We start from the raw sequence: 26,226 nt of genomic DNA, 5'->3' as shown, positions 1-26,226 counted from the left end.
ACTCACACATTCTCTTACATCCAATCATTGAATTCTCTACATAGGCACACGCCCAACCAGAACATTCAAAAACACACATCACTTCTCATTCACCTACCAATCACTCACACCTTCTCTAACATCCACTCATTGCATTCTCGACACAGGCACACACCCACCCACCCAGAACATTGAAAAACACACATCACATCACTTTTCATTCACCGACCAGTCACTCACACCTTGTCCTACATCGACTCATTGAATTCTCTACAAAGGCACACACCCACCCACCCAGAACATTACAAAACACACAACGCATGACTTCTCATTCACCCACCAGTCACTCATGCCTTCTCTTACATCCACTCATCGCATTCTCTACACATGCACACACTTACCCACCCAGAACATTCAAAAACATACATCACATAATTTCTCATTCACCCACCAGTCGATCACACCTTCTCTTACAAACACTCTTTGCATTCTTTACACATACACACACCCACCCAGAACAATCAAAAACACACATCACATCACTTCTCATCCACCCACTGGTCACTCACACCTTCTCTTACATCCACCCATTGTATTCTTTACACATGCACACACCCACCCACGCAGAACATTCAAAAACACACATCACATCACTTCTCATTCACCCACCAGTCACTCACACCTTCTCTTACATTCACTCATTGCATTCTCTACACAGGCACACACCCACCCAGAACATTCATAAACACACATCACATCACTTCTCATTCACCAACCAGTCACTCACATCTTCTCTTGCATCCATTCATTGCATTATCTACAAAGGCACACAACCACCCAGAGCATTCAAAAACACACATTACATCACTTCTCATTCACCCACCAGTCACTCAGACTTTCTCTTACAGCCACTCATTACATTCTCTACACAGGCACACATCCGCCCACCCAGAACATTCAGAAACGCACATCACATCACTTCACTTTCACCCGCCAGTCACTCACACCTTCTCTTATATCAACTCATTGTATTCTCTACACAGGCAGACACCCAGAACATTCAAAAACAAACATCACATCACTTCTCATTCACCCACCGGTCACTCACACCTTCACTTCTCATTCACCCAACAGTCACACACACCTTCTCTTACATCCACTAATTGCATTCTCTACACAGGCACACACCCACCCAGATCATTCAGAAACACACATCACATCACTTCTCATTCAACCACCAGCCACTCACAGCTTCTCTTACACCCACTCATTGCATTCTCTACACAGGCACCCGCCTACCCACCCAGAACATTCAAAAACACACATCACATCACTTGTCATTCACCCACTGGTCGCCCACACCTTCTCTTATGTCCACATATTGCATTCTCTGCACAGGTACACACCAACACATCCAGAACATTTAAAACACACATCAAATACCATCACTTCTTATTGACCCACCAGTCAGTCACACCTTCTCTTACATCCACTCATTATATTCTATCCACAGGCACACACACCCACCCAGAGCATTCAAAAACTCACATCACATCACTTGTCATTCACTCACCAGTCACTCAGACCTTCTCTTACATCCACTCATTGCATTCTCTGCACAGGCACACCCACCCACTCAGCACATTCAAAAACACACATCGCACCACATCACTTCTCATTCACCCACCAGACACTCACAACGTCTTTTACATCCACTCATTGCATTCTCCTCACAGGCAAAAACGCACCCACCTAGAACCTTAAAAAACACACATGACATCACTTTTCATTCACCCACCGGTTGCTCCCACATTCTCTTAAATCCTCTCATTGCATTCTCTACACAGGCACACACCCACCAACCCGCCCAGAACATTGAATAACACACATCACATCACTTTTCATTACCCACCGGTCACTCAGACCTTCTCTTGCATCCACTCATTGCATTCTCTACACAGGCACTGTTGGGTGTCTTGACCCACGTTCAAGTTATTATGCTGCAACATTTGGTGCTGTGGGTTTAGGAAATCCAAGATGGCGGAAAAGCCCACATTTGCGCCAGAATCCAGGAGAACCGCGCAGTTTTGCGCACACCAAAATGGTCCCCTGACCTGCCACCCACCAGTGCAAAGAAAGATGGTTCTGTTCAAAATCCGTTTTATTAATGTCAAAAATTGCTAAGATCATGGGTCCGAAACCACCAAACAAAAATCCAACTATGGTTGAGTGTTTTACTTTACTCTACTGCAGATCCACATCAATGCCATGTCAAGCAAGGATCATATGCTATCAAGTAAAATCCTTTCTTTTTGAAATGTATTAATTCAAGACAGCTGTCAAAAATAGGTGCAGTACCGGCATTGAAAACTGACCGGCGCTGGCGCTCTATAAATCCTGACAGGAGAGCTGTCTTGCAGAACTGTGCAGTGAACAGAAGGGGGTCTTATGTAATTAAAAGTTCAAAAGACTTGCTTTTCCTGAGAACCATTAACACCTCAGAGACACACACAACAGCCCAGGATATCACATGGCCCTGTTGATTGAGAGGGAGGAGTTTCCCCTGCAGCCTGCAGGACACAACACAATAGACCCTGTCAATTGAATGGGGTATGCTGATTTTGGGTGTGGACTGTAAACAAGTCTTCTGGAAGAAGGAGAGGCCTGTGATCTCTGACTCACCAAGCTTCTGGGAGCGGGCCAGACTGGATTGTGGATTCATATTGCAGCAAATATATGTTTAAGTTAAATTGCTTATAAAATCTTGTATTAAGCTCACAGAAATGTACAATTTGGGGGTCCTTAATATGGAAAATGCCCTCACGATTTGAAACCAAACTCCACATTGCGCGGTGTTCTGGGACTGAACCCCGCTATTTATTAATATTGCAGACACTGTGTTTAGGATAGAGACATAGTAATTTCCAGTAATATGCTCAGGGAAGGGGTGCAGGTCTGTGTAAATTTTGAGGAAAAACCAATATGGCAAAAGTCACTAAAAAGCCCAAAATGTTGCCATTTTTGAACCCAGGCTCTGAGGGGGATCAGAGTTGGGCGAGAGTGTATCTTAAATTAATCTGTGAAATGTGTATGTAATTTCAACGACGTGTGTATCTGGGAAACCTGTTAGTTATGAAAAATTCATTTTCTAAGTAAAAGCAAAGGGGCGTTTCTGCAATAGACTGTAAGACTCTGACTCACTCTGACACACTTTCCCTTCTCAAATCAGGTCACAGAGAATCCTTGACCTATCAAATCATGAGAGGGTTGGGCATGCAGAATGAGCCAACCCACCCACTTTCAAAACACATAAAAAGAGACTGCTTTGGACAGGCAACATTCACTTTTCATTTTCTTGCGAAGCATTTTGCCTGACGACTTCAAAATCCAGAACTCAACTCCAGATAGATCCAGAACCAAGCCAGAACTTAAAGCAGGGGCCCATCCACAAGCTGAATCCTCTTCAGCTAGCCTCCAAATCTTTTGCAACCAAACTATTCAACAGCCGGGTGAGCTGTTTGATTCTGGCTAGAACCTTGGGCCAGAATCATATCCAGACCCAGAAAGCAGAGCTGTATCCAGAACCGGTAGCAGACCCAGAAAGCTGTGCTGTATCCAGAGACCAGAACCAGAGAGACCCAGATCAGACCACTGTGAAGTGCAGAGTAGAGCTGACCCAGAGAGCTGTGACTTCAGAACCACCCACCAGGAGTCCAGTCCAAACCTGATCAAACCTTGACAGCCTATTTCAAATTTATAGTGTGAGCACTCAGCTAGAACTGTGCCCGAACCAATCTCTTACTCTAAAATAATCTGATTCAAACCATTTTAACCTGTCCAGAACTGCATCATAGAATCGTGTGTCCCTTCTCCGATTTTAAACCTGTAAAAGTGTCATTTTGCCATTTTGAATCATTATTTCATTTCTGAAAAACTACCTTCATAAAATCGTCCGTATCTTTGGAATCATAGGTGCTAGGAACGAGATTTAATTTTCATTTGAAAGCTAAGATTCTAATCTTTCCAACAAGCCTAAAAGCGACTATAGTTATTCCGTAATCGCGCTCGACGCATTCGGAAAAATTGCCGCAAATTGAAAAATTAGCTCCATTCAAAGATAGCCGTCTTTTGCTTGAACTGCTAAAATTCGTTTTCAACCTACTAATCCCTCATTGAGTATTGCCAGTGTGACTTGAACTAATCTTAAATAGCTATCACCTACCCTGAACCCCCTACAGGGAATTAAAATCAGTTTTCATATTTTACCCTTCATTGCCACCACATTTAAAAGGATTTGCCTGCTTTAAAATCATACCTGTTTTCCTCTAAGCTCGCTTGGGGGAACTGGAACTTTGTATTGTGATTGTATTCCTGAAAACCGTGTGCTTCACTTCCATCTCCTTATCTTGCATAGGGGGGGGAGTGAATTGCCACAAGGGGAAAAGTGAACATATTATCTCTTGTGAAACCCTATCAGTTATTTCTGTACTGCATTTTCTTTCCATCATTGTTTTTCCTTTAAACCATAAAAGCATTCTCAGTTACCTTTTCCTTCCTATACCAATTCCTAAGTAATGAAATAAGCATACAATTGTCATATTATCCATTGTTGATCACCGTCATATTCTTAAGTGTGATATCAAATATCAATTTATTATAAAAGTGTGATATATATATAATTTAATTTTTCCAATAAACCTTTTAAATTGCAAAACAAATCTACTTCATGGCTCAGTGAGGTCAGGGGGATTCAAAGAGAGGGGCGTTATATAAGGGTTTATCATCCAGAGTATAACTTGTCATAAAAATACATAAAAAAGGGCTTCCCTTGGGCATCCCAGACGAGGCACTGACGTTGTGGGATTGCTGAATTGAAGTCACTTAACAGATTGGGGGCTCGAGCCGGGGATTCTGGATTAGAACTATCACTTGTGCAGATTAATACAGTGTGCTAACTGACAGGATATATAAATTCTGTTGGATCACCACCCCGTGTTACACTGTAAAAACATCCCTCAAAGGAACGCTCTAAGGAAACGGTCTGTTTTGCAAAATAAAATCCAAACTTCTGTAAGTCAGGAAGGAAATCAATTTCCAGAATGACGACCTTGGTAGATATCAAAATAGCCAGAGAACACCTCTTACATAAGCTATTTGTGAGAGGTGAGTGGGCTCATCAGGACCAGGCGGTCTGGTTGCAGGCAATCGCACCTCAGATCACTGAAACAGGGTCAGATATATGGAGAGATCAGGGTCCCTTACATGTGGCCCTGAGTGAACTATATATGGCCCCTAAGGTCAAGGATGAGCACAACAAGATTGCCAGGGTAGCGGCATATTTATATTTATATATGGGAGCCATACAGGACAAATGTGCTGAAGGCCAAGATCTGGCAAATAGGCAACTGATGGCATTAGAGAAGGCCCAATCTGACCTGGTCTCTTCTGAGCAGAGGCTGCAGAGGAGCCAGGAGTCAGAAAATGATAGTAGGCAGTATATTATTAAAATAAAGGAGGATATGGATATCCTGCAACAGGAAAAGTCTGACCAGGATAACAGATTTCTAGCCTTGCAGAAGGAGTACCAAGAAGGTTTGGACGCCCTACTGCAGAGCCAGAAAAAGCTGGAGCAACAACTGGACTTCAATAGGGCATGCGCAGAGCAGGTAGTCACCCTGCAAAGCCACCTAGATAGGGAGAAGACAGAGAGCAATAAACTGATTTTGAAAACCTGGATACCCAGGCAGAGTTTGATCAAGAACGCCAGAAAGCTGATGCCTTTCAAAGGCAGAGGGATGACCTGGCGGCACAGATGCAGGCTCTTAGTCAGGAAAGGGACACCTTAGGCCAGGAAGTCTGCCAATTAAAGGAAAAAATTGAAGAAAATCACTTGGCCCTCCAGGGACTGGGTGACCTCCAAAAAGAGCATCCGAGCTTGTTAAAGCACACCAGGAGGGTGGAAGATGCTCTGGCAAGAAAGGAACAGGCCAGTAGGGATGGGACTCAGGAGGTAACCCTCCTGCAGCAAAGACTGTCCCAGTATTCCAGGACCAACCAGGAAGCGCAGATAGAAAATGAGGCTCTCTGTCAGCACAATGATAGGCTCCAGCAACAGGTAGCCATGCAGGAGAGACTGATAGAGTCTAGTAAGGCCTTAACTGAGGAACTGAAAGCGCAGGCTCTTGCATTGCAACAGGGAGCAGGGGCTGACAGAGATGAAGTTCGCTGGGAAAGGGAAACACCTGAGCATAACCTCAGGAGCCCTAGTACCAGAGGCCTTCATCTCTCCCAGTCCTTGGACTCTGCCACCCCCATGTCCCCTGGCCACATGAGCACAGGGCCACAGGGATGGCAGATTACTATCCAGCCAAAAGTATGGGGTTCATAGGCCAGTACCTCCCAGAAATGGATGGGCGGGCATCCGGGTATGGGCACCCAAGCACAGTGCAATTTAGTGGGGAACCCCAGAAAAGTAGGCCCACTAAGGGCATCCTAAAAACCTCTGCCCAGTTAGGTCAGTGGGGGGGTACCCATCAAATCCTGGCAGCAAGGAGGGATCTGAAGACTCCTCTGAGCGGCCCAGGACACAGGAGACTAGGTCCCCACATTCTGCCAGCCATTCCCAGGCTCTCAGAATCTGGGAAAACCTGGAAGATCAGACAGGCACCTCTGGGAGCAGTGCCTCTGAGTCAGAGGATGAGTGGACCAGGGTTACCCGAACCAAAAAGGCCAATAAGGCAAAAAGGGCCTTGCTTAAGGACCCCTTAAAGGAGATCAAGGCAATAAGGAGTGTCATCACCCCTTATCACAAGAACGCCAAGTATTCTGTTTGGAGCTTTATGAGCAAATGATGGAGACTTTCCATTTGAAAGACAGCAGTAGCTGCATTCAGTATGTAAAATGGACATTCTCCCCAGAATACTCCAGTTTCTTTGCGGGGCTGGAGGACCAAAATCATTCAAGATGGTCCGCCTACAGGGCGGCCATCTTGAAACATTTTTCTGTTCACAGAAATCCCCAAGAGGCTCGCAAGGCAGCCTACAATTTGCAATGTGGGGAGGATAAGACCCCACAAGAATTTGTGCAGGAGTTAAAGCGTGCTTTTGCGCAGACTACAAAAAGGGTACGCACAGACAGTAAAGAATTTGTTAATATGTTTTTCCATGCCTTACCCAAATACATAATGACCCAGCTCGTGAGAGACTTTCACGAGAAAAGATCTTTAGACTGGATCATTGAGCAAGCCACCCGCATCTATGAGGTGCAGAAACCGGTGGAAAATAAGAATCAGCCCAAAAACCCCAAAACCAACAGCACCCCTGCTGCTGCCAAGGTGGCAGAGGTAAAGGTTGCCCCCGTTTTAGATTTGGAGATGGGGGGCCTAAAAACCTGCCTGCACCGAATAATTCACAGCCCAGAAGGCCCTCGGGCCAGTCACAGACAGGGAGTCAAGGAGGTAATCCCACAAATGGGGTCCCTCGCTCCCCTGACTATGTAAGTCCCCGCTACAAGGGAAACCGACCCATCCTGGGTTACATGTGGACTCCTCCAGCCCAAGGGGGCGATCCAGCCAAGCACCTGACCCAGGGAACTTCCCTCCTAACTTCCCACAGGAGGGCAGAAATTCACCAAATCCTGGGCAGAACTTGTTCCCCGGGTATCCACCCAACTTCCAGCCCCAAAATCATCCATCCTTCTTTCCCCAATTCCCTGAGCCGAGACAACCGAATCCGGGAGAGGGGAGGCCAAGGGTGGAGGGGTACCCAAATCTTCCCAACCCAGGGTACTACCAGAGAAGGGATAGCTACCCTTCCCGGGATCAGCCCAGGGGAGAAAACAGAACCCCGTATCAGCCTGAGCGGGTTTCCCAACTTGAGCGCCAGGTCCAAAATATGGCACAGGAGCTGGGTCACGTGCTAAGGGCTCAGCAGAACCCTCAGATGGGCATGCCAGCACAGAATGCACCAAACTCTGGGCCTGGTGCTCCAGAACAATGACGGGGGCAGCACCCCAATAACCCACCGGTTCCCAAGAAGGAGGCAGAAGGGGAAGGGGGGTGTAAAGCCTTGGAGGAAGCTTCCTTCCCCACTTGTAAACAGCCCCTGAAAACCCAGGAACCGGAAACAAAATCTCCTGCCCCTGAAAGTCTGCCTCCCAAGGAGCAGAGGGGGGTAGGAGAAACAAAGTACCCAAACAGACCCACTTTGAGGAGGAGGTACAGATCTTCCAATTTGAGGGAGAGGGATCCCAAGAGGATCCTGGGGAAAGGAACTTTTCCTTCAGAGATGGGGGAACTCCTCCCAAGGAAAAATGGGTCTCAAGGGATTCCAATCCAGACTGGGTAGATGTGGGGATTGAGCTGTCGCCGCCCATCATACCAACAATACAGAAAGCCCCTGGTTCAAACCCATCCTGGTGACTGCCTCCAAAATGGGGGGGAGGGGCGGCCCAGAACCGGAACCAGGGGAACCCAAAACCGCATCCATAGACTGGGTAGATGTGGGGATTGAGCTGTCGCCGCCCATCATTCTATCCCAGAACCAACAATAGCGAAAACCCCTGGTTCAAACCCATCCTGGTGACTGCCTCCAGAAAGGGGGAGGGGGCGGCCCAGAACGGGAACCAGGGGAACACAGAACCGCATCCTTATCCGATTGCCAACTTTTTCTTTCAGATTCCCAAAACTCCCTGCGGAACTCTGCCCAGATCTCTTCTCTTTCAATGTCCAAAACCAGTAAATTAGCCCACCAGTTGTCCAAAAAAGTGCATTATCTGTGCCCCTTTGAGGAGAAGGAGGGAAGATATTATGCCCTGGTACAAGTACAGGGGCAGGGTACAATTTTGCCACTGGTGGACACTGGATCCCAAGCTACTCTTCTGTCCAAAAGGGCCTTTGATGAACTAAATGCAGGAAGGGGGGAGAAATACCAAATTCCTCTCACCTCGCTTCCTGGACAACTTCAGAACTTTGACGGGAAGGAAATTCCCGTCGAGGGGACTGCAGATTTGGACATCAAAATTGGCCGACACAATGTGAAACACCCGGTCATAGTAGTGACTCCAGAGGGCACCCCTTGTTTACTAGGGAATGACCTCCTGAGAAGGTTGTCACCCTTAATAGATTGTGTAAACAAGGTCCTCTGGACCCAGACTAGCCGACCAATAACATTAAAGCAGAGTGTCAACCATGTTAGTTTAAACGGCACGTGCCACATGGTTGAACACAAATCTGACCAAGTAGAATTTCAGTTCCAGAACAACCAAATTCCAGACGTGACAGTAATAGCAGTAGGACAACAGACTGGTGATGGGGGGTCCTCTCTATTTCTGAAAATCAACCTTCCTTCCAGTTAAGGTGGTATTCCACACTGGAAGGAAACACTCTGAAATTCTTTACTAATCCACAATCAGACATTCCCACTCGGATAGTCCAGAAAGATGTGAAATCAGCTCAGAGCCTGGCTGATATTCAGCAAATTGGAGAGCAGTTGTTCATCCCTGTTCAGTTAAATGATGGGAAGGACTCTGTTCTAGCCCGGGTGTGTGTGAACAACGGTAAGAGCTTCATCAGCGAAGCCATGTTCCGCCAACTCCCAAAAGATCCAGCCATTCCCACATTCAAACTGATAGACAAATGGGAAATGGACCTGGAAGCACCCAATTCCAAACATCTCCTGCCAAGCAGGTGTATGCTCAAAATCTCCACTGGCAACAAGAGCATAGTACATAATTGTTGGGTCGTGCGAGACGTCACTGCCGCCTTTTACTTAGGCAGTGATATTCTCAATCGCTTTGCCATTAGTTTGGACCATAATAAACTTCAAAGCTTGGTCCCGATTAGCGGATAATCCCATGGGCTTTGATGATCCAGAAAAAGCATTTAGGTCAGCTCAATTGTTACCTTATGCAGTTGAAATTCAGGTTAAAGAGGAAGTCACCATCCCAGAAAGGACCCGACAATTCTCCCTGGAAGTGAAAGTTAAAAGAGGACAAAAATTGAAAAACCCTGATGCTTATATTCATCTAAATGCTTCTCTCCAACAGCAAGGGTTGGGGGTAAACCCAACACCATTAGTGAATATAGAACATGACACCATACCAATAGAGGTGGATAACAGCGACTTAAAGAGTATTACTCTAGCCGCAGGCACCATTATTGGAATGGTGGTTGATGACCGACATTTCTCCATTGATTTAGGAAATGAACTGTTAGGACCAATCCCCAAGGACTGTTTTGACAGTGACAGTGATGACAATACAACAACAGACAGGATCTTTACCTGGCATGGGGGGAACTTCCTGGTGTACACTTCCTGCCCTTATGGTAAGGAAGATGGGACTTGTGACTTCAGGAGGGATGAGGTGATATTCCAGGTCCATGAGGGCTGCCTTTCCCACCTGAAGCCTCCAGTCCAAATCAGTACTCTGACCAGGGACTTCTCCACCCAGCTGGAGGAGGCCGCTGAGATAGCAAAACCAGAAGTCTTTCCAGGCTTCAGGCAGATGGTGGAAGAGAGAGTCAACCTAGCTGACACCTGTGTGACTCTGGAGCAGAAGCAAAAGTTGAAACAAGTTTTCTTGGATTTCCAAGATCTCTTTGCGGTAGACTCATATGACTGTGGTCGCACTGACATCCACACAACAATTCCCACGGACCCTGGCATGACTCCAGTGTTTGTGAAGCAATATCGCTTGCCTCTCGCATCCATGGAGTCCCTTACTGAAATAATTAAGAACCTTGAGTCCCGGGGAATAATCCGTCCAGTCCACAGCACTTTCAATAATCAGGTGCTGGAAATATTGAAGCCAAACGGCCAGTGGAGACTCTGCACCGACCTTAGGGAGCTCAACAAATGAGTCCATACTTCCCGATGGCTTCTGCCCTACATTGACCAAGGGCTGGCCCAGATTCAGGGGTCACAGGTATTCACAGCAATAGACCTGACCAATGGATACTGGACCGTGCCTGTCAGTAGGGAGGACCAATACAAACTGGCTTTTACCTTTGGGGGCCAGCAGTACACATGGACCCGGATTCTCTTCGGATACCTCAACTCAATGAGTTCAACATTTTCCTACACAAGGCCATGCCCGACCTGGGTGCAAGGGGTAACTTGGCTTATGTAGATGATGTCCTCATCAAAAGTTCATCTGTGGAGGAACATATAGCAGAGATCCGTTATGTTCTGACACAGTTGAGGGCCACCGGAGCAAAACTTTCCTTTCAGAAAGCACAGTGGTGTAGAACCTGTGTTAATTTCTTGGGGCATGCCATTACGCCTCAGGGTCTCTGTCCCCAAGAAAAGAAGGTGGAAGCACTTCAGAAACTGAAAGACACCACAACTCTGCAGGAACTAAGGAGCCTCCTTGGACTGACTAATTACAGCAGAAAGTTCATTGAGGGCTACGCAGAGATCACCAGACCCCTGATTCCTCTCTTGAAGGGGGGGTAAAGTGGGAATGGGGTCCAGAACAATCCGAGGCAGTAAGACAGCTCAAAAGAAGCCTCTCACAAGCGCCCTTTCTAGCTTACCCTGTCACAAACAAGGAGTTTTTCCTGGAGACAGGGTTCTCTAATACGTGCTTGACGGCAGTATTATATCAAAAGCATGACAAGGTCAATAAAGTAATCTCCTATGCGAGCAAAACTTTATCCTCTGTGGAGGAAAAATTCAAAGATTGTGAGAAGGCACTCCTGGCAACGGTGTGGGCATTGAAGAATTACCACCCGTTCATCCAATCCGGCCCGGAAATTTGAGTAATTCCCGAATCACTTCCTGGATCCTGTCATTGCAAGGCTTTCCTGTGGAGGTCAGATATGGCCAAAACAAGAAGAGTCCACTCGCGCAAGGTCTGGCTGACTTGCATGATTGTGCCAGAGAAAACTGTCTTGATGACGAAAGTCTAAAAATCAAGGACAACATGGAGGCATACCTTTATTCCCCACACAAACTCTTTGAAGAAGACAAGTGTGAGGGAATGCCGACTGTCTATGTGGATGGATGCTCTTACCATGTTGACAACAACGGGGAAAAAGAACTGGCGGCCGGCGTAGGGAATGCTTGGGTGAATGAGTCCCCAGAACCCTCCGCTGGGTACAAAATTGGTCCCCGAAGTAGTCCGGTGGCAGAATTGATGGCTGTGTATCAAGCCATCCTCACTGCTGTCCAACATCAATTCCACTAACTGGTCATAATCAAAGATTCAGATTATGTACGGAACAGGTTCGTGGAGCACCTGGTTAATTGGAAAAGCAGAGGCATGTTATGTGCTAATAACAAACCCCTGAAACATGGGAAGTTAATTCAAAACATTGATGATCTGGTCACCTCGAATGGGATGACCATCTACTGGAAGAAGATCAAGGGTCATTCCAAAGTAGAGGGACCAGACAAAACTGGAAATGACTTAGCTGATCTGCTGGCCAAAACCGGGGCCATCCAAGGGGATGCAATAGAAAAAGAGTCCCTGTTGGGGGATCTCCAGGTCACTGCTATCACTAGGTCCCAGACAAATGCTCACAATGATCTTTCAACTGCACAATGGAGTAAGGAGACCCCAGATGCTGATTTGATTACGGCTCAAAAAGGGGATCCAATAATTGGTAAGTTTTACCAACACATTGAGGACCCTGAGAACTTTCCCCTGACGGATACCGATTACATTGGGAAAGAGGACCTTAGAGTGTTGATGAAATGTCCAAAAATGTTCCGAATCCAAGACGGTTTGTTGGTAAGGAAATCCCAAGCTGGCCATGATCAGTGGGTGGTCCCTACCTCATTCCGAAGCCTGATGTTAAGTCACGCCCATGATGCGGCCACTGCCGGTCATAGGGGGTTTCATACAACACTTGAGATCTTTAGAGAGGTTACATACTGACCACACATGGGGCAGGACCTCGACCAATACTTGAAGGGGTGTCTTGTGTGTGCACAATTTCAGCCAACATCCCTCACACACCGGGCACCTCTCCAAAAGAGGGGGATGACACTGCCATGGTCAGATTTGCAAATCGACTTCATAGGCCCTGTGATTCGCTCCTCTACGGGAAACAAGTACATGTTGATGGTCACATGCTTGTTTACCAAGTGGGTGGAATGTCTCCCGGCCCCAAACTGCAAGGCAGAAACAGCAGCTGCCCGGATGATCAACCACATCTTTTTGCGTTTTGGTCTACCCCAAAGGATTGAGTCAGACAGAGGTAGCTATTTTACCAGCAAAGTAATGACTAAGATGTGGGAGATACTGAGGGTTAAAAGGAAGCTATATATTGCTTACCCGCCAGCCTCTTCTGGTGCAGTGGATAGATACAACAGAACCATAATGAGCATCTTAAAAAAGTTTGTGGCAGATTCTGGGCCAAGTTGGGATATCTGATTACCTCTGGTCCTAATGACCATCAGATCTACCCCTTCATCTGCAACTAAAATGTCACCGTTTGAGCTGATGACTGGATGCAAGATGGTGCTTCCCCAGCATTTGCTCTACAGGACTCAAGAGCAGACATTGATAAATGCCTCCACAACTCATGAGTATGTGGAGAATTTAAGGAAACACCTTCAACATGCTTTTGCCTATGCTCAGCGGAATCTAGAAAGATCAGCTGATAGCATGAAGACCCATTACGATTTGAAAACCACCATGAAAGAGTACAATGTGGGAGACCGGATTTATCTATACAATTTCCAAAGAAACCAGGCCAAACAGCGAAAATGTTTGCCTACATGGAAGGGACCTTTTGAAATTATAGTCAAGATCTCCCCAGTTGCCTACAAGATTCGCATCCCCAAAGGTAGTTTGGCACAAGGGGAAGACAAGTGGGTCCATATTATTCAGTTAAAGTGTTGCCATCCCAGGCACACTCTGCAGCAACTGGAGGAGTCCTCTGCAATACCAGAGGGGGCCGCTCCAGAGTAATTCAGTTCCAACCCTAAAATATCCCACATATAGTCTCTAAAATATTATGATTCTTGTATGAAAATGTCTTCTGATTATATCTTGTTTTTTTTTTTTAAATAAGAATGTAAATGTCTATTGATTTATAAAATGTATATGCCGCCCCACTATATCAATGGGGGGGGAAATGTCTACAAATAGGTATTGCCGCTTTGCTTTGTCATCCTAGGAGAAAGAAAACCTGGAGACTGACCACGGAAGACGACCTGGGGACCGGGAGCAAAGATCCGAGGGGCCTGGGGTACCGCCCAATACTCCCATCAGGACCGGCGAGGAGAACCAATCGATCCACCCTGATGGAGGAAAAGATGCTGAACTTTGTCATCTGCGGAATCGGAAGAAGATGATGCGGACATCCCAGCGCGTGGATCAAAACATCCTTTGCACCCGACTCGCCCTCGACTCGAAATCAAAGCGCAGTCGGGCGGGGGGGCTTGTTGGGTGTCTTGACCCACGTTCAAGTTATTATGCTGCAACATTTGGTGCTGTGGGCTTAGGAAATCCAAGATGGCGGAAAAGCCCACATTTGCGCCAGGAGAACCCCTGACCTGCCACCCACCAGTGCAAAGAAAGATGGTTCTGTTCAAAATCTGTTTTATTAATGTCAAAAATTGCTAAGATCATGGGCCTGAAAACACCAAACAAAAATCCAACTATGGTTGAGTGTTTTACTTTACTCTAATGCAGATCCACATCAATGCCATGTCAAGCGAGGATCATATACTATCAAGTAAAATCCTTTCTTTTTGAAATGTATTAATTCAAGACAGCTGTCAAAAATAGGTGCAGTACCGGCATTGGACACTGACCGGCGATGGCGCTCTATAAATCCTGACAGGAGAGCTGTCTTGCAGAACTGTGCAGTGAACAGAAGGGGGTCTTATGTAATTAAAAGTTCAAAATACTTGCTTTTCCTGAGAACCATTAACACCTCAGAGACACACACAACAGCCCAGGATATCACATGGCCCTGTTGATTGAGAGGGAGGAGTTTCCCCTGCAGCGTGCAGGACACAACACAATAGACCCTGTCAATTGAATGGGGTATGCTGATTTTGGGTGTGGACTGTAAACAAGTCTTCTGGAAGAAGGAGAGGCCTGTGATCTCTGACTCACCAAGCTTCCGGGGGTGGGCCAGACTGGATTGTGGATTCATATTGCAGCAAATATATGTTTAAGTTAAATTGCTTATAAAATCTTGTATTAAACTCACAGAAATGTACAATTTGGGGGTCCTTAATATGGAAAATGCCCTCACGATTTGAAACCAAACTCCACTTTGTGCGGTGTTCTGGGACCGAACCCCGCTATTTATTAATATTGCAGACACTGTGTTTAGGATAGAGACATAGTAATTTCCAGTAATATGCTCAGGGAAGGGGAGCAGGTCTGTGTAAATTTTGAGGAAAAACCAATATGGCGAAAGTCACTAAAAAGCACAAAATGTTGTCATTTTTTAACCCAGGCTCTGAGGGGGATCAGAGTTGGGCGAGAGTGTACCTTAAATTAATCTGTGAAATGTGTATGTAATTTCAACGACGTGTGTATCTGGGAAACCTGTAAATTATGAAAAATGTATTTTCTAAGTAAAAGCAAAGGGGCATTTCTTCAATAAACTGTAAGACTCTGATTCACTCTGACACACTATCCCTTCTCAAATCAGGTCACAGAGAATCCTTGACCTAGCAAATCATGAGAGGTTGGGCATGCAGAATGAGCCGACCCACCCATTTTCAAAACACATAAAAAGAGACTGCTTTGGACAGGCAACATTCACTTTTCATTTTCTTGCAAAGAATTTTGCCGGATGATTTCAAAATCCAGAGCTCAACTCCAGATAGATCCAGAACCAAGCCAGAACTTAAAGCAGGGGCCCATCCACAAGCTGAATCCTCTTCAGCAGGCCTCAAAATCCTTTGCAACCAAACTATTCAACAGCCGGGTGAACTGTTTGATTCTGGCTAGAACCTTGGGTCAGAACCATATCCAGACCCAGAAAGCAGAGCTGTATCCAGAACCGGTAGCAGACCCAGAAAGCCGTGCTGTATCCAGAGAGACCAGAACCAGAGAGACCCAGACCAGACCGCTGTGAAGTGCAGAGCAGAGCTGACCCAGAGAACTGTGACTTCAGAACCACCCGCCAGGAGTCCAGTCCAAACCTGATCAGACCTTGACGGCCTATTTCAAATTTATAGCGTGAATACTCAGCTAGAACTGTGCCAGAACCAATCTATTAGTCTAAAATAATCTGATTCAAACCATTTTAACCTGTCCAGAACTGCATCATAGAATCGTGTGTCCCTTCTCCGATTTTAAACCTGTAAAAGTGTCATTTTGCCATTTTGAATAATTATTTAATTTCTGAAAAACTACCTTCATAAAATCGTCCGTATCTTTGGAATCGTAGGTGCTAGGAACGAGATTTAACTTTCATTTGAAAGCTAAGATTCTAATCTTTCCAACATTATATAGTTATTCTGTATTCGTGCTCGATGCATTCAGAAAAATTGCCTCAAATTGAAAAATTTGCTCCTGTCAAAGATAGCCGTCTTTTGCTTGAACTGCTAAAATTCATTTTCAACCTACTTTTCCCTCATTGAGTATTGCCAGTGTGACTTGAACTAATCTTAAATAGCTATCACCTACCCTGAACCCCCTACAGGGAATTAAAATCAGTTTTAATATTTTTCCCTTCTTTGCCACCACATTTAAAAGGATTTGCCTGCTTTAAAATCATACCTGTTTTCCTCTAAGCTTGCTGGGGGGAACTGGAACTTTGTATTGTGATTGTATTCCTGAAAACCGTGTGCTTCACTTCCATCTCCTTATCTTGCATAGGGGGGGAGTGAATTGCCACCAGGGGAAAAGTGAACATATTATCTCTTGTGAAACCCTATCAGTTATTTCTGTACTGCATTTTCTTTCCATCATTGTTTTTCCTTGAAACCATAAAAGCATTCTCAGTTACCTTTTCCTTCCTATAACAATTCCTAAGTAATTAAATAAGCATACAATTGTCATATTATCCATTGTTGATCACTGTCATATTCTTAAGTGTGATATCAAATATCAATTCATTATAAAAGTGTGATATATATATATTGTTTTTTTTTTCCAATAAACCTTTTAAATTGCAAAACAAACCTACTTCTTGGCTCAGTGAGGTCAGGGGGATTCAAAGAGAGGGGCGTTATATAAGGGTTTATCATCCAGAGTATAATTTGTCATAAAAATACATAAATAAGGGCTTCCCTTTGGGCGTCCCAGATGAGGCACTGACTTAGTGGGATTGCTGAATTGAAGTCACTTAAGAGCACACACCCACCCACCCAGAACATTCAAAAACACACATCACCTCACTTCTCATTCACCCACCAGTCACTCACACCTTCTCTTACATCCACTCATTGCATTCTCTACACAGGCACACACCCACCCACCCAGAACATTCAAAAACACACATCACATCATATCACTTCTCATTCACCCACCAGTCACTCACACCTTCTCTTACATCCGCTCATTGGATTCTCTACACAGGCACAGACCCACCCAGAACATTCAAAAACACACATCACTTCACTTCTCATTCACCCACCAGCCACTCACAACGTCTCTTACATCCACTCATTGCATTCCCCTCACAGGCACATACCAACCCACCCAGAACATTAAAAACACACATCACTTCACTTCTCATTCACCCACCAGCCACTCACAACGTCTCTTACATCCACTCATTGCATTCCCCTCACAGGCACATACCAACCCACCCAGAACATTAAAAACACACATTACATCACTTTTTATTCACCCACCGGTCACTCACACGTTCTCTTAAATCTTCTTATTGCATTATTTACACAGGTACACAAGCACCCACACACCCAGATCATTCAGAAACACACATTGCATCACTTCTCATTCACCCACCAGTCACTCACACCTTCTCTTAAACCCACACATTAAATTCTCTACACATGCACACACCCACCCACCCAGAACATTCAAAAACACACATGACATCACATCACTTCTGATTCACCCACCAGTCACTCACACCTCCTCTTACATCCACTCATTGCATTCTCTACACACATGCATGCACTTACCTCCCTAGCCTCAAAGGGTGGTGTGGAGGAGGGATCCTCCTAGGGAAGAAGGAACAAAGTCTCCAGATTCGTCACAGTATACGACAACCCTAGGTTCCCCAAGGGAATGCAAACACAGAGTGATGTGATTTTTTACTTGAGGAAAAAGAAAATCAGAGAGAACAGAAATTGATAGACTAATGCCAGGTTTTCTCTGTGGCCCAAATAATTACACTTGACTTTTAAGGCAAGAATATAAAATCATGGAGAGTAACGTAGTTCTGAGAACGGAAGTTGCAGAGAATGAATGTTGTTTTTGTTCGATAAATGAAATATCACTGTTACACATTCGTTTTACAGGAAATGACACAAACTCATAGTATCACGTGTATTTTGCACAAGTAAAAGTGAATCAAACACACATAATCCCAAACAGTGACGTGATTTGTGCAGGAGGAAGCACAAAATCACAAACTGTTGCTTGCAATTTTTGCAGGTGACAAAACACAATCTCAGAGGGAATGCATGAATTTCAGAGGAGGAATTGAAAAGTACAGGTAGTGACATGTGGTTTTTGTGAAAGTTGACACAAAACAAAGCGAATTATATGTGAATATTGCAGAAGGCAATATAAAATATCTGAGAGTAATGTGAACTTTTCATGCAGAGCCATAATATCACACAGGGTGATATATGATTTTTGAGGGAGGAAGCAAGACATTCACAGAGAGTGAGAGGCTAGTTTTGCAGTTGGCAATTCATAATCAAAGCGCACGGCACATGGTTTTTAAGTGGCCACACAACATCATTTAGTGATGCCATATTGTTTGTGAGGTAAAGTAAAAGATATATAAGATTTTTGGGAGAGGCAACACAAAATCACAACTAGTGATATGTGATATGTGTATGTGGCAACACAACATCAGACAGTGATACCAATATATATTGTACATGATTATTATTATTCTACTAATGTATATATTTTTAATGAAAGAATGCTATTTTACATTGTTCATGATATGTTCTATTATGGAAAATTATTAACATTTAATTGAATTCTATTGAAGAAAAAACCCACTAACAATAACCATGTTTTTCTCCAGGAAGCCACAGAAAATGACACCTGTGATTTCTGTATGAGCCACAAGATTTTCTGCAGAAATAGAAAATCCCAGAGTCTGACACATGATTTTTGAGGAAGTGATGCCAAATCAAAGACACTGAAGCACAGGAAATTGTAGGGCAAAACGCAAAATCCCAGACAGTGAAAAATGCATCTTTCTGTAGCGAACCGAAAAATACGAAGGGGGCATTTTATAATATGTTTAAGTTGCATGAAGTAAGCCACCAACATTTGCACTTACATGCTGTTGCATCACCTTTCTGCAATTTATACTTTACAAATGGAGTGGAAAATGAAAAAAGTAAAAACAGGCGAAACGCCCTACTCCTTCATTTTACTATCTTTTTTGTAAAAAGTGTAAATGCTACTAGCAAAGTACACTTTGCAGATAAGATGTTCTTGTATGTCTATGGAATAGGCCTGTTTTTAGCTGAAAGCAGGCCGCTTCCATGGGAATACATTCCTTTTACTCCTGCAGTGAAATCTCATGCAGGAGTAAAGGTATGTGCCCTTTGGAGTTGGAGGAGGAATGCACAGCAGACATGTTCATTCCGCTCCATGATCCTTCTCGGGTTTCATATGGCAGCACAATACCCTGCATTGTAAAAGTAAGATGGAACTGACTAACACCTTGCTTGTACACCTTAAATATCCACTCTGGAGCTTGTAAAGTGACCCATAACGTTGCACAGACATCTTGCTGGAGAAAACACGAAATCACAAATCACAGGAAGTCACGCATGTTTTCTTTTGGTAGCAACACAAAATCGTAGATTAATATATGATTTTTGCAAGAGGCAATGCATAATCATGGAGCGTAACAAGGGATGTGTGTGTGTGAGGCTATGGAACATCACAGTGAGTGAACACGAAATCTATAAGGCAACAGACAATCAATGAGTGTCTAATACGATTTTTGTGTGTGGCCACGCACATTTATATTCTGTGACCTACAAGTACTCATGTTATAACACAGTCGCATCATATACAGGTGACCATCAGCAATAGCACCTACATACTGTTGGGTCCCCTGCATGCAGTGTTCTACTTTTGTAAAATGGAGTGAAAAGGTTGAATAAAAATAGGTGACATCGCCAATACTATCTATTTAGTAAAAGATGTAGTGCATGATTTTTGCAAGATGTAAAACAAAACCACAGTGGAGGGCACATGATGTTTGCAGGATGAATCTTAAAATAACATATTTTTAGAGAAGAAATATGAAATTAACAATGTGAAAAGTGATTTTTTTCAGTTGGCAACACATAAACACAAAGGGCCTGATTCACAGAAGCATTTTATAATGGCGCAATCCCATTGAAAAATGCGCTATGAATCAGGGCCAGAGTGTACAGGTGACAGCACAAAGCCACAGAGTATGGTACCAGATTTTCTGAGAGGCAACTGAAAATCCGTTTCCAGGGACCACTGGCAACCCTACATCACAGATGGTGGAACAAGAGTATGTGATTTTATTTAAACGTGATATACAAACCTCAGAGAGTGACATTATTTTTGCAGGAGGCAACATACAATCAAATCAAAGGCAGGGATGTGATGTTTGGCAGTGGCAACACAAACTTACAGAGAGTGATACAAGACTTTAAGAAAGGGAGCAGACAACTACATAGAGTGGCAGGTTATTTTCTCAAGTGCAAGCACAAAAGCTCAGAGCTTGACCCACGATTTGTAACGTGAAAAAATCAAAATACAGAGTAATTAAAGAATGTTTGTTAGACAACAGAAAATTATGGAGTGGCATTTATTCTTTGATAGAGATAACATAAAATCACATTGAGCAAAATATGTTTTTGTGTAAAGCAACACAAAGTCACAGACTGACATGATTTTATGGGAGACAGCATACAGTCACAAAGCGACATGTTATTTTTGGAGAAGGAATCACAAAATCCCAGAGAGTGATATGGTGATTTTTGCAGGTGGAAATAAAAAGCACAGAGTGATACCAGATTTTTAGAAAGGCATAAGAAAATCACAGAGTGTGGCACGTGACTTTTGTGGGAGAGCACTCAAAATCACCACAAGTAACACACATTTTTTCAGGAGAAAACAGAAAATCATGGACAGGGATGCATGATTTTTCTGGAATTCAACGCAGAACCTCAGAGAAAGACAGGATTTTTGCAAGAGAGAACGCAATAATCATAGATATTGACATATATTTTCTGCAAGAGTGGGAAATCAGAAAGAGTTGCCTATATGCATATTCAGGAGAGAACACAAAATCACAGAGTCTGAGACGTGATTTTTGCATGTGTCTACATCTAATATGTCATTTTTGCATAATGCAGCACAAGGCCACAGAGAGTAACATGATTTATGTGGATGAGAATATAAAATCACTGAGTTTGACACATGATTTTTGCAAGAGACAACATAAAATCACTGAATGGCATGTGATTTCTGTGGTAAGCACAGAGTGATTTTTGTGCAGGGAAATTATTAAAGGATGGATAGTGGCATGAAATATGTGTATGAGGCCAGGCAACATCACAGAGAATGGCATGATTTTCACAGGACACAACATAAAACCACAGAAGGTGGCACAATATTATTGTGTGAATCAAAACAAATTTGCAGAGCAATGCCCCATTTTCTGTGGAGAAAAGTAAATAATCACAAAGAATGTAACATGATTTTTGGATATCAGGTAATAATGTCCCTATATATGCGGTCGTCGTACAAAATGTCGCTGGGAAAAGTTTGTGGTGACATTATATAGGTGGCCATATATATAAAGACAGAGAGAGCGGGGGTTGCGGGAGTATCCCCCGCTCCTCTTGAAAAAATAAAGGTTTTGGGGTTGCAGGCGTGTCCTCTGCATGTTCCATGTGATAATGTCTGTGGAAAAAATGCAATTTTTTGGCAAATTATTTGCATGGCGACCTTTTTGCAAGGACATTATCACATGAAACCAATTTTTGCTGGGAAATACAGCAACATCACAAAGAGACAGCACTTGATTTTTGACTTAGAGTGACATGATGTTCGCAGGTGAAAAAACGAAATCAAACAGTGATTAAAAATGTTTTCTTTAAGGCAATATGCAAAATTTGAGTGCGAGGATTACCTGGGTGGGGGAAACCAGTGGAAAGAGGAGGAGAACCTCACAGATGAGACATTGTATCCCCCTTTTCCCATTGGCCCTGAAAGCCTTCCCTTAGCAAGCGTTTATGCGCTATTGTGAAGTGCTGCCCTATAATATGAACAGGTCCCGTATGAAACAACACTCTAGTACTTGGTTGGGGAAGAGAGTTGCAAAGACATGTCCATTCCATGGAACAGCCAGGCATGTCCAGCTAATTACTATTATCAAAGACAGGCAATTACATTCAAGGACCCACACCTATGGTCACTTAACCAGTATCCCAAGTATAAGAAGGCGGGCGTACAACATAGAAAAGTCAAGAAACCAGCAGGACGTCAGCTGGGACCATGAGCAGAGCAGAGAGAACAGACAGCAAGAACCAGAGGTGGGAAGCAGAAGCAAGTGGGCAAGAGGGACACTGAGGCCAAGTGTGGCCGTGAGAGGGCCCGGGAGCCCTGCAATACCTCCCAGGCGGGTGCATACTGCGGGAGCAGCGCCATTCTGGCGTTTTCTCTCCTGCTGCTGCAGAGAGAAAGTGGTGCCCTCTGGTGGCTTCATAAATGAGGAACGAAGCAACAAGAACCTGGGAAGCCAAAGGGGCCTGCCGTGGGAATCCAGTGAGTGACAACAAGGAAACACTCACAGCGGAACGCTCCGAAACTGGAAGCTACACACTTAAGTGAGTTACGAACACTGATACAAGCTTTTCGAATTATGGAACCAAGTTGAAAGTGGAAGCAAAGCTTTTGAATAATTGAATCAAGTAGTTTGAAACTGAAGTGAAAGCTTTAAGAGAAATATATATATACAAAGAAAAGATATGAACTTGGTATTGTGCAGAAAAAGCAATGCTGGAAAAGGAAAATAAAGTGTGACATAAAGAACTGTGGTGACAAGAGTAAAATACAGCCTGAGGTGGCATGTTGGAAACTGCAAACCTGAAAGGGAAAGCCTATCGATAGTGTTCCTAGCAGGAGAGTGTACTGGGAAGCTGTATTTATTTGCAAGCATATGAACTTTAAATAAGAATCTTCAAGACAGTTTCCTAGCAGTGGGGCATATTCGGCAGAATTACTGCGGCGGTAATTCCGTGGCGGTAACTCCACTGAAATTTGGCAGAAAGCTGTCAGATTTACCTCTAGTTCAAGGCTGGAGGTGAATCCTCCAACTTTCCACCAAACCTATAGTTGGGCGGTGCAGTAATGTGGCCTTAGATGGTAATACCACTGCATTTACCCGCACAGCCCAACTTCTAAGGAGGCCGATGGTCTGCAACGCATCTTTGTTGAGTACATCATTGACACCAGCGAGGACAATTGCACAAACCCAGAGCAGTGCGTTATAAAGGAATACAATGGAACATATTGATATGAGGGCACAGCCCAGCAGGCATGTGCCAAGTCCAGAATGTTATAGTCCTATGCATCCTCAGCATGCACGAAACTCTGCTCCACAGCAGACGCCAGACGCAGTCCTGTCACTAATGCTTCGCTGACAATCTCGCGCCTAAGCCCCAACTGCAAAGAAATGTTCTATGAAATCCACACACAGGCACAAGCACAGGCAACAATAATGAAGTCAATGGCCAGATACAGGTGTCAAACATGACAACTGAGCTGGCAGTATTCAAAAGAGGAAAGGGAGGAAAGGAAGGGCTACTCTTTCTCTTTTGGGCTTTTTAAGAGTAATGCAGCGAGGAGCAACAGGAGAATGGGAAACACTTGATTGCATTTGCATGTGTTTTTAAGACAAAGTAAGCGTAAGGATAACATGTAAGCAAGGAGTCCTACGCAAACACATTTACAAAGAAAAACACAAATGCTTTGTGGTGAAGTGCCCTGTGGGAGATTCATAAACACAAGTAATCATGAGTATTTTGTTTCTCTCTATTATCACGTGAAGTGGCTCATTGCAAAGTTGAACAGGGAGAAGACAGAAAAATCTGACACCGTCTTCCTTCAGTTTATTTACTAATGTAATTCAGTAAGGTACAGGGACATCTTCCTCACCATGTTTATTCTCCAATCATGCCTTTGCAGTTTGCATGTACAGATGGAAAGGCTTAGATGCTAGACTTACTGCTTGTCTAGTAGAGCAGATGACAGTGACCACCAAATACCTAGGGAAAAATCATTACACAGAAAGGTAGGAAATGGGGTTCTTATGCCAAACCTAAACAGAAAGGATGTTAGCCACTGTCGACCACACCACCAAGCATCGCTGTAGGGCCATGTTAAAGTACTGAGAAGCAGTCTGCTGGGGGCTCGTCCACCAGGTCGACTCCCTCCAAGTGTTATTAATCTGGTGTGCAGGAAACCTAGTAAGCAGAAAGTACAGATCTACATGACAGAATCTAGCTCCTACCTGCCTCTCAATAAAGCCAGATGGTGAATGTTCAACTCGATCAGGCGAATAACATCGATCGAAACTTGATCTGATTTTTACACCACCTTTCAGGAGAGATTGGGGGCTTTCCACATTGGCAAGTGAAGCGAGTGCTGAATTTGTCAGCGTTTCAGAGTGCTAGAACTGTTCTCTTTACTCTAGAATAGAGACAAACAGGCTCCTTCCGATGCCCTTTGCTTCACTATTGGTAGTGGTTGTGGGTATTCAGTCCTAGGTTTTATGAGTTGAGTGGTGTGGCTCAAAATACAGAGCAACACTTTATCACAATGAATACAAAGAGATCTTCAGGCCACGGGAGATTGTATATACTTTGTACCTAGTAAGTGTGCTTATATTGGTTCTACGCAGGGAAAGGTAAATGGTAACAACCCGAAGACTTTATGATGAAACACACATTCACAGTCGTTGAGGGCTCACTTGAAGTCCTAAAAGTCCACTCATGACTGCAAGGGTGTCCAGAATGCTACATGCAGTATTTACAGGCTACCTGCAATGCTGGGCTGACTCAAGAACAAAGGTTAGTGCCACGAGTTGGAATGATTCATCCAGCGGGAGTACCTCAAATCAAAGACTCGGGGAACAACCCTTGGTGCCACGTCATCCCTGGCTGACAATGCTGCTTTTGTTATTCAAAGTCTAAAACGCTTCTTATCCTACAATCATGTGGGTTAAAACCATAGAATTTTTGTTATCAATTCAGCAATTTCGAACAAAAGAGGCAGAGACCAAATGTGTATCAATTCTGTGTCCAATGCATTTCGGACATGTACTCATCGCTCATCTGGGACACCCGCAGAATAAACGATCTGGTTAAACAGCACAAAAGATGCGTATAGTTCATTGTTCCATAGTTCATCAAAACAATCAAATCATAGACATAGAGCGCCCCATTACCATAAAGATCACCGGAAAGAGAGTCAACCGAATTTGCAACAAGGTGCCATAACATCAAGAAAGAGAGAAAAAGAACAATCATTAGTAAGAATGACAAATATCCTCATGTCCTATGTTATGTTTAAAGAAATGAATATATTCTACCTCTTTCCTAAAGTGACTCAGTCACGCAGGTTAGATTGATAGTGATGAGTCTAACACAAATCTTGGAAAAAAAGAAGAGAACACGTGTTACCTTTGGTATGTGATAAGGGTATGCAACCAGATAGCACAATGAAAAGGTGTGGGTCAAGACGTTATGAGTCCGGTGATCAATGTCTAAATGTTGTAAGCAACCATGGTAACCTTACTAAATAAATATAATTAAAATAACGACGTGACATGTGTCAGAATAGCTACTGCACCACTGGTGATCCCAGCACTCCCAGTGTATTTATGGTATATACATATAATGCATGCTAAAAAATACCTTCACAACCTGGCAAGTACCGGAATCAGGGAAAAACACTGTTACATATCCCAGTGGAAGTGCCCTGATGATGAGCATGGTTGTAATAGGTATCTAAGTACAGGTATACATACAATCATGGCTTTTGTCTGGGGCATACATTTGGGATGCCTTGTCTCTCATGGTCCTATTTCCCTTGATTCCTCTAGGTTCAGGTGCC

The 26,226-nt window shown here is 44.0% G+C and overlaps 1 protein-coding gene across 1 annotated transcript in view; it reads right to left on the bottom strand.

The window, feature by feature from the left end:
• The window catches only part of CLVS1 (clavesin 1), a 973,486-nt gene that overhangs the window by 890,272 nt on the left and 56,988 nt on the right, over positions 1–26,226 (bottom strand). The window lies entirely within an intron of this gene.

Source organism: Ambystoma mexicanum, chromosome 5q (assembly GCF_040938575.1).
Source record: "Ambystoma mexicanum isolate Mex_15411 chromosome 5q, UKY_AmexF1_1, whole genome shotgun sequence".
Taxonomy (NCBI): Eukaryota; Metazoa; Chordata; class Amphibia; order Caudata; family Ambystomatidae; genus Ambystoma; species Ambystoma mexicanum.
Note: the sequence above shows the minus strand (reverse complement) of the source record. Positions and strands in the feature narration are given on the sequence as shown.